General features: G+C 41.4%; 1 protein-coding gene across 3 annotated transcripts in view; it reads right to left on the bottom strand.

Annotated features, from left to right (window-relative positions):
- Positions 1 to 13,872, bottom strand: part of pacrg (PARK2 co-regulated) — a 159,931-nt gene that overhangs the window by 93,413 nt on the left and 52,646 nt on the right. The gene's annotated exons all lie outside the window — the stretch shown is intronic.

The raw sequence follows: 13,872 nt of genomic DNA, 5'->3' as shown, positions 1-13,872 counted from the left end.
GAGTCACAGTAGGGGAACCATTATAGCCAGTGGAGGGTGGCACTACAACGGATGGATAGAATAAAGATATATGTACTTGAAAAGCCAAAAGCCTTTTTACAATTTAATGTTTGCTTGGATGTAAGAAAAATAGCTGTTGCCCGGAGATGGTGTACAGGGAATACGCTTGTTCAAACATCCCCAGCACACACACGCACACACCCATCTCACTCCTACATGCATGCATGCACATACAACCACAAATGTATTTGTTATTTGGAAGAAGAACAGAGTGTGGGGAGCAGAAACAGTGCAGTGAAGCTGATGTAATTACAAAAGGCAATACAAGCAGTGCGTCCCCAAGTCTCTCTGACCCACATGGAGGAAGTAAGTCAGAGCTTATCAGTTTGCCACAGAATGAGGAAATCTCCTAGCAGGGGCGGGTGAGTGCTCCCTGCTCTTTTCAGAAGTGACACATTGGGAAGATGATGGTAGTGGTGGTGGTGGAGAGGATAGCAAATAAGGAAATGGTCCCTCCTTTCATTCCTGATAGGAGACAATCTCTATTTTTTGCCAATTTCGCTCCGAGAAAAGTGATATGAAGCTGATAAACAACACCGGTCAAACTATCACATCAGGCACAGACAGGTTTAGACAAGTTTTGAGTTTTAATAGTACTGCAAAAAAAATTAGTGCTTCTTTTGCTTGTGTTCTGCTGTTTGTGGTGTGAGGTACATCTGTGTGTGTGTTGCAGAGCATCATTTCTGCAGGAGTTGTCAGATGACAAAACAAACAGGTAGGAGATGAAGATTGGTATGCTTCTGACAGGTTTATTGTTAAAAACAAAACAAAACAATAACAAAAAAACCCAAAAACACGTAGGTGCAACCTGCTAGGTCTGGATGGTGCCCTGCAGCTACAAGCACACGCTCCCAATTGTATGCAAAAAGCAGATGCCATCCATACACTTGGTCTCCCAGAGCTACTTTCTACCTTTATCCTAATCTTCGGTATGCAGCAGAGGGGAAGATAATGAGAACAATTTTGCAGAGATTCAATCAATTTTGGCTTAAATTCTGCTCATCAATCCTTGTTCTTACTGCGATTTGGTTGTCACTCTTGGCACATTATTTTCTTGCTAGAAATTAAACTCAAATAACCTGCATATGCTGCCCTAAACTTTAATAAAGTAAATAGCAAGGATGTTTTTTTCATGTTTGGTTAAGATATTCAGAAATAGTCTTTTGGAGAATATATATGCTACGCATTGTGCACTGCTAGAGATACATGCATAGATACATTTACAACAGGCGATGTCACAGAAGTATTAACAGGTCCAAAATTGACTTTCAGCACGTCCCGGACCCCTGGAATAAATAGCACGGAGCAGTGAGAAAATTGAAGAACAACCTCCTCACAGTGCATTTTGCCTCCAGAATACAGTCCCCATTACCTCTGCTGATTCACCAGAGGTAATCACCAATATAGCACTAGAGAAATCGGAAGGATAAGGAAAAGGGGAGTGGGGGGGGTCTGTTAAACAGAAAGAATGAGAATACATGGTAGGGCCTTTGAATGAAATATGGCTTATATTATTTCTTTCTGCTCTCCAGACAGGACCGTCTGTCATGGCCAGGAAGGGGCCAGAGAAAGTGGGCTAAGTGGCCAGGCCATTTCTTCATGCCTTTCCAAGTGGCTGAATAGATATTAGGATTTTACAGGCTATTACACATGATAATTGCACAGCATATTGAATTTTAGGCAATTTTCTCACACCACCTCTCCCTTTTTGGCCCCTTCTTTTCTATAAATAAACATTTTACAGTATGCAGAGTATCCATCATATGCATTATGATTTAAACATTGTTTATGACACACAAACAGCATCTGTGGCATTCATGCAAATTCAATAACAGCGGTCTGCTAATTGCATGGCTTAAACCCAGCTTAGCTCTTTAGATATTCATCTAAGCCAATTAAGTGAGAGGCAGGTTGGGGATGGGACATAATCCTTTTTCAAATGTTAAGAGTGCACATTTAAGAGCAATGTCAGAGAAAGACCCAGCCAACTCTAAAATAACTGCATGATTGCCGGAAAAATTTTCACTCCACAGAAAAACACGCGCACACAAAAAAAAAAACACTTTCTGCAAGAGACTTTTTAACAAACCACAGAAAGAGAAATGGATTATTAAGAATTAATAGTTAAAGTTATATGCTATTCTGTTTATCTACATTCACAAAGGACTGTCAGTCTCAGTTTACAGCATGTATGTGTACTTTGTGCCATGTTTTTCCTCTGCATTAACAATACAAAACATGAAAAATGCCTCTACTGTTAACAAAAAGCAGAAAATGCTATTGTAATTTATGCCGAAGAAAGAAACAACATTATATAATTGTTCCAGATCTCAATAAATAAAGGAATCTCAATATGTTTCTATCTATGTATTTATCATAGAGGTTTTGTGAACATTTACCCTGTCTGCACTTTTCAGCCCTAGTGGTAGCCCTATGAAATTGTGCTACTATGCAATCTCTTTATGTGTGTCTGTTTTCTCAATAACCAATTTTCTTACCTAAATCACAGTTTGTAGGTTTATTATTGAGGAACTGTGGAAGTGCAGTGTGACTCTGAAGATCTTTGGATGGATTCTCATGTAGTTAATGTGAGAATAGCTCTTTTCTCTTAGTCTTTTCATAACCACCAAGTGCCTGCATATGATCCATTTAGGAAACCTCAGTAAATTGAGGTTACACACACACACACACACACACACACAGCACCACTACAAGCAGAGTTTCATTCTGTGGTAAACACTGCTTTGGCACAGTGATCCAAGAACAGATCTCACCGCATACAGTCCACAGTAGCTATTTACCAATGTCTGCCTCAGTTAGCTTATTCTGTTCCTCAGGATTTCTTCAGGCTTTTTATCTTCATTAGCAGCAGTGTTAATTAGCATTAGCACACACTGCGTGTGCGTGTGTCTTCCTCAGAATAGTAACATTACGTGTGTCCTTTCATAACAGCTCAATGTCAGGCATTCAGTGAACATCTATAAATTGTATAGTCTACTAATAGCCTGCATTTAAGGTACTGCAGAATGATCAGTGAAGTGTAGTTCCTACAGATTGCAGGAGCTGCTGCATTCTTTTTTATTTCTGTAAATTCTGTTAAAACAATTACTTGAGTAACGCTCTCGCCTTTGCAGCTAGTAGTTACATAGTAGTACAACCAGTACGACTTGAATTGAAGCAAAGTGTCTGTTTTACTTTAATTCTTAGTGGAAAAAATGAAGTTATAGAAAATGTCAGCAATCTTAGAAAAAGTCAGAATTCTGGAAAATGTTTGAATTCTCAACAGAAAAAAAAAAAAAAATCTCGGAAAAGTAAGAAAAAAATCTGAAATCTGATAAACAAAGTGAGAATTTTGAGATTAAATTCAGTTTGATTGATTGATTCTGTTTGATGAAAAAACAAAACCTGTTGTTGGGCACTGACATTTTTATATGCAGGAAAAACATTTCTTGCATGCAGAAAATATGCAGCAGTCCTACAATCTATTTTACCACTACAGCAGTCGTGTAAAGACAATGTATAATTACATGTAGCTCATTCCAAACAGGCTTGTTTTGAACCAGCACTTTACTACTCTTTACAAAAGGAGACTTTTTGCTACAAAAAGCAGAATTATGACGAAGGCAAATTTTTTGCCATTACTAAAATTAGCCCCTGTTCCTGCTGCTTTAGGCAAATAAAGGAGGACACATTGACACTGGTCAAACAGCCTTCTCACTAAAAAGTATTTTTTGCATAACTGTGGCTGCGTAAAAACATGTTGAGTTGCACAACTGTTTTTTTTTTTACATTTTAATTTAACTGCCCACATCATTTAACGTAGGCAAACACTCCTCTTATTCTTTTAGTGGCCTGTGGAGAGACTTGAGTTCTAAGAGCCTATACAAGTCAGAGTTCAAGCATGATGTGTATGAGTATTTAAGCACCATTACCATTTGCATCAACCTGCACACTGGCACAGCTTAGCCATGATAAAAGAAGAGAGTGAAGACAGATTATGAAATGCTGATGGAGTACCCTCAGCACTACCATTTATCAACATAATTAACCATAATCAGCGCCATCCTCAGAGAGGGAGAGAGAGAGACAGAGAGAGGTGGATGATGGAGGGGGGGAGAAGGCTGTTAGTAAAAATGTATTTAACATGGCAGAGCAGCAAGACAAAAATACTTTCACATAAAAAAAAGTACATGGAATGATTATGGTTGATTGTGTCTCTTTTTTTCTGCTGAATATCAGTGTAATGGGGTGTGAGCGAGTGAAATACCATCAGAGTACACCTGGCCAGCCATTACTGATGCATAACTTTTTATTACTCACCTGTGTTAAAGATCTCCATTTGACTCCTTGTTACATCAAAGTCCTTGCATCCATCCATCTATCCATCTATCCATCTATCTATCTATCTATCTTCACCCTCTGGGGGAAAAAGGGCAAAACAAATGATCAGAGATAACATTATAACTACTGTCAGGTAAAGTAAAAAGCACCGATATTAGCAGGTAACACCCTGTCCTCAAAGTTTGACAAGGGCCATTGTTGATGGAAAGTTGACTGGGTCAGAGCATCTCCAAAACTGCGGCTCGTGTGGCGTGGCCTTGGACAAGATACTAACACCAAGTTTCTCTCTGATGCATTGACGATTGGAGCGTGAATGTCTGTGATTGTTAGATAGAAAGCACTTAAACATAGAAAAAAAAGGGCTTGTATGAATGGGTGTGAATGTATGAATGAGGTATATTGTACAAAGTGCTTTGACTGCTCAGGTAGAGTAGAAAAGCACTCCGTAAGAACCAGTGGTCCAAGAAAGGAACAGAGGGACCAGGAATAGGATTTTGGGAGGCCAAGGCACACTGATGCATGTGGGGAGCAAAGGCTGGACCGTGTAGTCCAATCCAACAGATAGACTACTGTAGCTCAAATTGCTGAAAAAGTTAACGCAGGTTCAAATAGAAAAGTGTCAGAATACACATAGCATTGCAGCTTGTTGTATATGCGGTTGCATATCCACAAGCCAGTCAGTCAGCAACAATGGGTGCAACAACGGGCACGTGAGCATCAGAACTGGACCACGGAGCAATAAAAAAAGGTGGGCTGGTCTGATGACTCATGTTTCCTTTTACATCAAGTGGATGGTGTGTGTGTGTGTGCCACTAAAATGGGGAACACCAGGCGCCAGAACTATTGAAGGAAAGAAGGGATCTCGCAACTTACAGGACTTGCTAACTCACAAGTTAGCAGCTTGCTAACTGTTGCTAAAATCTTATTTCCTAATACCACAGCATACTTTCAGGGGTCTATTGGAGTCCATGTCTTGATGGTTCAGGGGTATTTTGTCAGCAAAAGGGGGACCAACACAATATAAGACAGGTGGTCATAACGTTGTGCCCGATCAGTGTGTTGCATTCAGGCTGCTGAACGGCTTTTTGAGAGGGCTGGGGCGGGACAATCACGGTCTTGCTATTACAGAATCTCCTCTTCACAAAACAATTTATATGTTGTGATTTTTTTCTAACTGAAAAATAAAATGTCTAATCCATCCTCAGAGTCAACCACTTATAATGATATCATCTACTATGTGTTTATAATGCATTTAAAAGCTGAACAACACCCCCCCCCCCCCCCCCCCCCCCCGACACACACTGCAGGTTGTCAGGTTTTGTTTCCATCAAATGTCTGCAGCTCATCTTGCATAATTGTAATAACTGGTCGCCAGGGTCAGCCGACATTCTAACGAATCATCTGAAATGCCCCGTCAGCTCACGCCACATCTGCAGCCAAGTTCCCATTACACATGCTGATCTGTTCGTCTTCATTCAATATTAACAGCCAAATGCAGCCGGGGCCATGTAGGCCACTTTATGGGAGTTTAAAATTTAAATACTTCAAAATCCTGGGTAATTTGGATGATGACCTGACAGCAGAAATGTGCCTTACTGCGTACAATCTCAGAGGGACTTGCAGCTAATATTGAAGTGACAGTATTAAGGCTTTTATCAGTGACTCACACTCTGCATGCATTCAGCAGTTATTACCAGTGAAGAATTACATGTAGTGTTATTTGAGCATAATACTGTTACCAAAAAAGGAAAGGGAGAGAAGTGTAACCATAAATAGGGCTGGTAGGTGTTCATAGAGAAAAACAAAACACTTGGAAAGAACCCAAGCACTCTCTCATACAATAATGTTTAATAATCTTTAATTCAAGTATTAAAGATTGAAGATTAAAGATTACTCCAAGTAAAAAATTACCTCAGATCAGTAGGAACTACACTTTACAGATTTGATAACAATCCAGAGCTCCTTTTTAATACTGCATGAGGATTTGCAGTTACTTCGAGCGTAGCCTCCTTTTTTAAAAAATTATCTCTGTGTATGTACGCAGCATTCTCAGTGTTAGGTATTTCACGAGCAAGCCTGCCAGAAGCCGCTCTCGTATGACCCTGACCTTTTCAGGAACTAATAGAATTACAGCACACTGAATGCCAATTAAATAAGCACATAAATGGAAAACAAAACAGGCAAAGAGAGCACAGGAGTGTAATTGGTATAAAACCCCTTAAGGTAAACACATGTTCCCGCAGTCGGCAGCCTCAACGAGATAGCGGGACGAGGAAAGGCGAGGGGGAGTGTGTTTGTGCGTGTGCAGTAGGCAGAGGGGGGAAAGAAAGCAGGGGAGGAGGGTTTCAAATAAGCGAGGCAGGCCAGCCAGTGAATGTGTTGTTAATTTAGCCATGTTTTAATTAGCCCTTGTGCCAGAGAGAAGCAAAGCAGAGGGGGCCCTGAAGATCTGGGCGGACTGGCAGGACTGAAAGAGGCCACCAGATTGGCATACCGACTCCTGCTCGCATTCAACCTGCTGCAGGGAACACACATAACCCCACAGCTGTTCTACCTACCCAAAGGTAAAAATATAGAATCCACAAAAGAGCCTGACAATAACTGCACCCACACCCACTCACTCGCACTTCTTTATTAACTTATATGCCCCCCCCCCCCCCCCCCCCCCCCATCATATTTTCATTCCTCCTGTGCCCTCTGTCTAGCTTTAATTAAATCATGGTCTGCATTTTTTCTCTCTCTACTTAACAATGCAAAGACAAAATCTGACAGTTGCTTATGATAATGTTCCTTCTTCTCGCTCTCTAAGGGACAATCTCTGTTTACAGAGTTCACACTTCAGCTACGTTGAAAACTGGGTGGGTGTCTGCTCTGCGTATATGAGGCCAGCTGATATTTAGAGAGTCTGACTATTTCATGAGTTTTCAGTCTTAGAACAAAAAAAAAGGAAAAAAGAAAAGGATGGCGGATGGAGACAATCCCCTCTGAGCAGCAAACAGTGCGTGCCCTGACGGAATGAGCAAATATGAGCCTAACTGCCTTAGTTTTCTAAGGGGATTTATGACATGCCGTCTTATTATCTGTAGGTCGGATTACTGCCATACGCTCCACTCCAAAATAAAGAGGTTCCATGCCACATAAAGCCCAAAGTGTTACACAGTCCTTTGCACTTTCAGCACAGATTTAAGGGATGACTACACTGTTGCACTTTTTCGGCTGACGATGAGTTAGTCAGCACTCGCCGCTTCTCTTGTTTGCCTTGGCACTTGATGCATCACGACAATCAGAAGGTCAAGAGAACGTGTCCATTTTTTTCCTTAGTGAGATCGCCCTGATGAGACCTACACTTGAAATGGATAGTAATTGGTTGGTGAGTACCCAAGTAAAGTAGCAAAGCTCTCAAGTTAAGACGGATTAAGCTACCTGCAGATGGAGATTGAGCAGGGCCAGGGGACAGGAGGGAACAGGGTCTCCTCTTGACTTTGAAGACACACAGAGAAGATGGAGAGCTTGAGATGAAGGAGGCTGATTAACATATTGTGAAGGAGAAAGTGCCTCTATCTACCAGTCAGATGGCGTCTGGGGAAATATGCAGCAATCGCCACAGCTAACAGGAACGAGTCTGTTTGTGGTCCCATTAATTAACAAGGATGCAGTTAGGGCTGTAAAGATACATAGTATATGAAGTCAGGGAGGATGCAGGAACAAATCAACAGTGAGCAATGATAGCATGTAAACACGAGCTTCTCTCCTCAAATAATAAAGACAAATATTGTTGGTCAGCCCCTTTAACAACCCTCCAGTGAATGGCTGGAAATTTTCCCTGCATCACAGCTGAGTAATTGCTGGGTGTGAGCAATATTTCCTGAAGCCTTGGGATAGGTAACTGAGTTGTCTGCCAGTTGGGTTGTTTGATCTGCTAACTTTGATCATACAGAATGTAGAGTTGGGCAGTCTGATTTGACTGCATACCAGAGTGTGGAAATGCTCACAGTATGATTTTTTAATAGTTTTCTTCTCTCCTTCCATCTCCTTCGCCTCTGCATTTTTACATTTACTTCTTTTAAATCCATGCCATGGATCCATACTGCTTCCATACGGCTCCCGGTGCCCTTGTGCTCTAACTACATAACTGGTCTAAGCAGACAATATCCACCCAGCTCCCACGGCACTGGACTCATTTTATGCTACTTTGTTTGGCACGGCAGCATGGAGACAAATACTCATTGAAATATAGTAAAAATAATATCAAAAACCTGGCAACCACTGTTTGGTATCATATCTGATCCCCAGAGAAAACAAGGGATTTTTTTTTTTTTTTTACACAAAGCTTCTGGGCTCAAAGCCCCCAACAGTCATTTCCATAAATCATATGTCAGCCAGAATGTAGTAATGTTGGACACCAAAATAGAAATAATGGATTTCCTGGTCTTTCTTTTGTTTTGTTTTTTCAGTTATCCCTTCTCATACAGTACCTGCAAACAATCCACCTACACAAAGAGAAACAAACACACACACGCACACACACACACACACACACATGGAGGTCTGGCCTAGACCAGTTGTATCAGAAGACTGTGCTAGCTCCAGGCTTCTAATTGGCCCCATTTCTCCTCCTCTTTTCTCTCCCTTTGTGCTCGCGAATGCACCAGCTACTCTGTCTGATGCATGTTTCTGAAAGGACGGACACAGTGTACCCTGCTCTTATCCAAATACAATAAAACTGTGCGAATTAAAGTAAAGAGAAAAGACAAGGCCAGTGTCCTGAAATGTATCTGTGAGAGAGAGTCTGACAGAATGGGGATGAGACGGCGGACAGAGACACAGGGAGAATGTGCGCTGGCTACAAACTGTGAGCCATGAAGGACGCCCATTGAGGGATCTGATGCGAGCTTCTCACAGAGAGGACTGTGAGCGTGACAGGGTCCAAGACAAAACAGAGGACTCTTCAGAGCTGACTGTGGCATGCATCACTTAGAGCTAGTGCATCCCACCCACTGTCCAGGCTAGCCAATCAATGAGCCTATTGTTGTGATGTATGCGGCCATAGGTTTATGGGTGTCCATGTGCTGCAGTGTCTGGCTAGCTCTAAAACTGTTACAGCTGATTATAAAAGACCGCTGCCGCACACTCTCACTCTGACTCCCTCTCCCTTTATTCTTCCGTCTACCGCAGAGCCAATTTGCTAATGGATGCAGCAACCTTGTGATTTATTGTTGTCAAAGATATGCTTCAAGTAAAATGCACTAAGTGATTTAAGTTTGCAGGCAAAATTTACATTTGAAAGCCTGCCCATGAGAGTGCCTCACATCAAATATGCAAAGTTGATTGTGTGGAGCATCTATTTAGTTGCTCTAAATCATTGTTCTAGACCTCTCAGTGATATTAAACTCTGTATAGATCGTCTGTGGTTTGTGTCTATTCTTGGATTTAGAGGATGGGATGGAAATTAAAATACCAGTACTGCAGCACTGTCCATATACTTTACTGTCTGGCAACTTCAGTATTAAAGCTGCATAAAGGTCAAAGTAGTTTTACTGAATGTTACTGGAAATTTCTACTTTGGTTAAAAACTGTGGACCGTATGCTAACAAAAGAACAGGCTGTGTTGAACAGCCTGTGCCCAATTTTATTTTTGATCTTTTGGTGTCTTATTTCAGTATTCAGTGAAGACCGTAGGCAGACGGCGAGTTCTTTGTCCTCTCGTTTGTTTAGGCAAGCCGGATCTATGTTGCTCTATCTATCTGACACTTTTTAACCCCTGTCAGCACAAAATTATTGCAAAAACAGACCTGTAGGAACGTCTGCGAGTTTCGTGGGGTGTCGAGCCGCAGCTGAAACCAGCTGCTGCTCTGAGAGCTAAAATGCCCTCTACAAAAAAAACCAAAACAAAACAGACACTTCATAGCTGTAGACGCAATAATGTTTCACTGACTCTCCACCAACTGCTTCACACATTTCATTCAGTCTCACCCCAACTCAATATTTCTGTCTCCGTCTCCCATTTTCCCTCTTCTCTTCCTTCCGTGGCACACGCTCACACATACAGTACCAAAAAGTCACGTGGCTCAGGCATAGTAGACTTCAGCCTTCTTCTAAATACTGGTACAGTTTACAATTTGTTGGCCAGTCTAAAGGTGAAATCTGGTCCCCCAAACAGAGAGCAACAGGCGTCTTAGGAATTACACCAATGACTTAAAAAAAAAAAAGCCAGATTAAATTACTTGCCTGTAATTTAAAAACTTCATTTAGATCCACTGCAAACTTTATTGAATATGATATTGTTCATTAAGAGTAAAGCATGCCAATAGCAATCCCGATCTGGCTTAAAATGTTAAATTGTAAAATAAATAAATATTAAACTGGCACATAGCACTAGAAACTGTGAGTTTTGGAAGATCAATGCACCAACACCTCCACAGAGACTTTATCTGGCCAGACTGTGTCCAGATTTTCTCTGGCCAACGCAAAGTGTCACGACATTAAAGCTAACAATGGACTCAATTATACTTAAATTAAACTTTAATTGTAGCTGTTTAACTTCAGACACAAGTAGAACTAGCTGCTTACAAAGGCTGGACAGTCCCCATTAGCCATTCCTTGATATATGAACTGCACATTAGTATCAGCATTGCTAATTTCAGCTTATCTGCAAAGAAAAAATAAGGAAAAAAGACAGACATCTCACAATTGATTTGTGTCTTTGTCTTGAGTAGGAAATATATATAGAGAAAAAATAAGCAAACTGAAGAAAAAAGGAGAAGCCTTGTAGAGATCATGCAGGGATCATTAAGCCACACACTGGACTGGTCTGCCTGTGTGCTTGGACACATGCATGTATGCATTATGCTGTAAGCTTAACCTGTGGGCTTACCTGTGGCTGTAAGGCCAGTACTGAGACACATTTGGAGGCTGTCAAGGACATGTTAGAACCCATTGAGCAGCCCTCGGGCAGTGCCTTGGGGTCTCCCAGCAGCTCAGTGACACAAATGGACATACATACACTCAGCATGAATCCACTCTGACTTAGAAGTGCTGCTTTCACCACAGGGAGAACAATGCTCTGTGCTGTAAAAAGGTAATTTGCCCTCTATGCCTCAGCACAGACCCAAGCACTTTTCAAATGTCATTAGTCATTAAAAACGATCTATTAGTGATCATATCAGCACTTGCAGATAAATCACAGCACATTTGACACTCAGGGCCCATTTCCATTCTGCACCGATGGAAGTCAAGGATGCTACGCAGGCAACCTGAGGTGCCGTTTCCACGCTTGGCTGAACTTGCTCATCTGCTAAAATGTATTTCACTCCTGCGTAAAATCCAAACACTGACTGATAGAAATAAAAAGATCATGCAGATGAAAAATAATAAAGAAAGCATGAGAAAGACCTGAACCCAAGATTGTTTCCAGGCCTAAAGCCTGGTACGGTTATGAAATATTTGTTAAAAGGTTTAATTGGAATAAAGGCAAAGCACAAAGTAGTCATTTCAGAGTTGAATTATCAGATTGTTCAAATTGCTAAGACAGAGGGGGCAGAGACTCATGCTAACCTTTTAGTTGGTGACGCACCAAGGCTGTGTGGTTCATTCACCCTTTACTATCATTGCAAAGGCTTTGAGCATCAAGTGAGTCATCAATATAGAAAACTTACTTTAACCCACTTTTAAAATGCTGTGGATCTGTGCAGCACACAGCAGAAAAATAAAGCAAAACAAAGGGGGGAAAAACACTCGAGCACAAGCGGCACATGACATATCTGATTCGTATCTGGCATTTAAAACCCTTCCCTGCTTTGCTCTGCTGTGCTTTACTGGGACTAGGCCTGCATGTATGATCAAAAAGAAAGATTTGGACAACTGACTCTCTTCCTTCTCCTTCACACTGTGCCATGCTGAAAGGCTTCATTAAAGCACAGGGCTGAAGATACAGTATCAGAGGCAATTTTCCATGCCTTTTCCTTGAGAAAAAAAGAGGATCACATTGTTAGAAACAGAGGGAGAAAAGTCTGTCAGGGCCTTTAGATGAGATATAATACAGAGCACCACCGCCTCTGTGTTATAATCTACAGTGATGTGCTTGGGCTAATGGGAGTCTGACCTGCAATGGAGCTCATTGGGAGCCATGCAAAGAGGCAGAGGAGAGGAAGAAGAGAAAAAAGAGGGGGTGGCAGGAGGGCAAAAGAAGAAAGAAAGACAGCGAGAAAGCAAAGGAGGAGTAAGATAAAGAGAGAGGGATGGGGAAGAATGGTTTGAAATTTTCTGACAATGAAATGTCTCCAGTAATTGTTCCTGCAGTGATAAATGGTGTCCCATTGTACGGCAGGTCTCCTTGTCCTTGGGAGTCAAAAAGATGAGGAGTGGGGAGGGGATGAGGGCAGGGGAGGGAGCAGAAGCGAAGATGGACTGGCAAAGCAGCATTTAACTTGGCTTCAGCTGCGTGCAATCAACTTTCGGTGTGTGGGACGTGTACAGTGCTTGTGTGTACTGTCTGTCTGTGGCTGTGCTCGTTTGTGTCTGCATGTCTGTGTGCTGCATATGTCGAAGCATTTCTGTCTAAGTGAACCAGCAGGCAGCACAGTTGTGAGTGGGGTTCCTGCCCTTGGGGATGAGACTGACAGAATAAAAACACATCATAACACTGCAGTAATATTCCCTTGACAACATGCTCAGAGCACTTTGTGCCCCGGAGACATTTTTTCCATCATCCATAGGGAAGAACGTCTACCATGCTGTGATTTCTTTAGCAGACAGTCTTTTAGAGCCCTAATCTTTTAAATGATAACTCCACCATGATTTCTGATTTTACCTTTTTTTAAAATTTCTTGCATTATTTGATAGTTCTGTTTAATAGGTTTAATTCATGTGTAGAGTCCAAGGTTAAAGTCGTTAAATCTTGTTGGGCTTATGCACACCATTAGACTGGAAGAAAAAGTCAATGGCCCACTGCAATGAGCTTTGAAAACACAGGAAATGAAATACAGTGAGGTACATCTGAATAGTTTAAATCTCAGCGCACTAACAGACAGCTACTGTACAATCTCAGTATAGAAGAGTCATCATCTTTTTCAGCGATGCCAGATTTGACTTGACATGTATAGCAAACAAAGCAAAACACCGAAATTAAAAGTTGTGTGTAAATTATCGAAGTGCTCAATTTTGTATTTTTGCTGTGTTTTTTTGAGTTATTTGAAATTTACAGTCTGACTGCTGCAGATGTGTGACGTGGTTTCCACTGTCTGTGTAGCTGAAAAGCATTAAGGTTTAACTACCACTGTACAGCCTGGAATTCATATAGCGATTAACCATCTGCATCAAGTTGGTTGTTAAAAATGTTCAGTATACGCTACAACTTCAGCTGTGCACACAATGGAAGTGAGTCACTTGTTGCACATCGCTTTACAGCTTGACTCTCCAGGCTCCAGTTGCTTAGGTAACCATAAGTCATTTAACAGTATTTTTCACTCTCAC

Source organism: Neolamprologus multifasciatus, chromosome 19, assembly GCF_963576455.1.
Source record: "Neolamprologus multifasciatus chromosome 19, fNeoMul1.2, whole genome shotgun sequence".
In the NCBI taxonomy this organism is placed as follows: domain Eukaryota; kingdom Metazoa; phylum Chordata; class Actinopteri; order Cichliformes; family Cichlidae; genus Neolamprologus; species Neolamprologus multifasciatus.
Note: the sequence above shows the minus strand (reverse complement) of the source record. Positions and strands in the feature narration are given on the sequence as shown.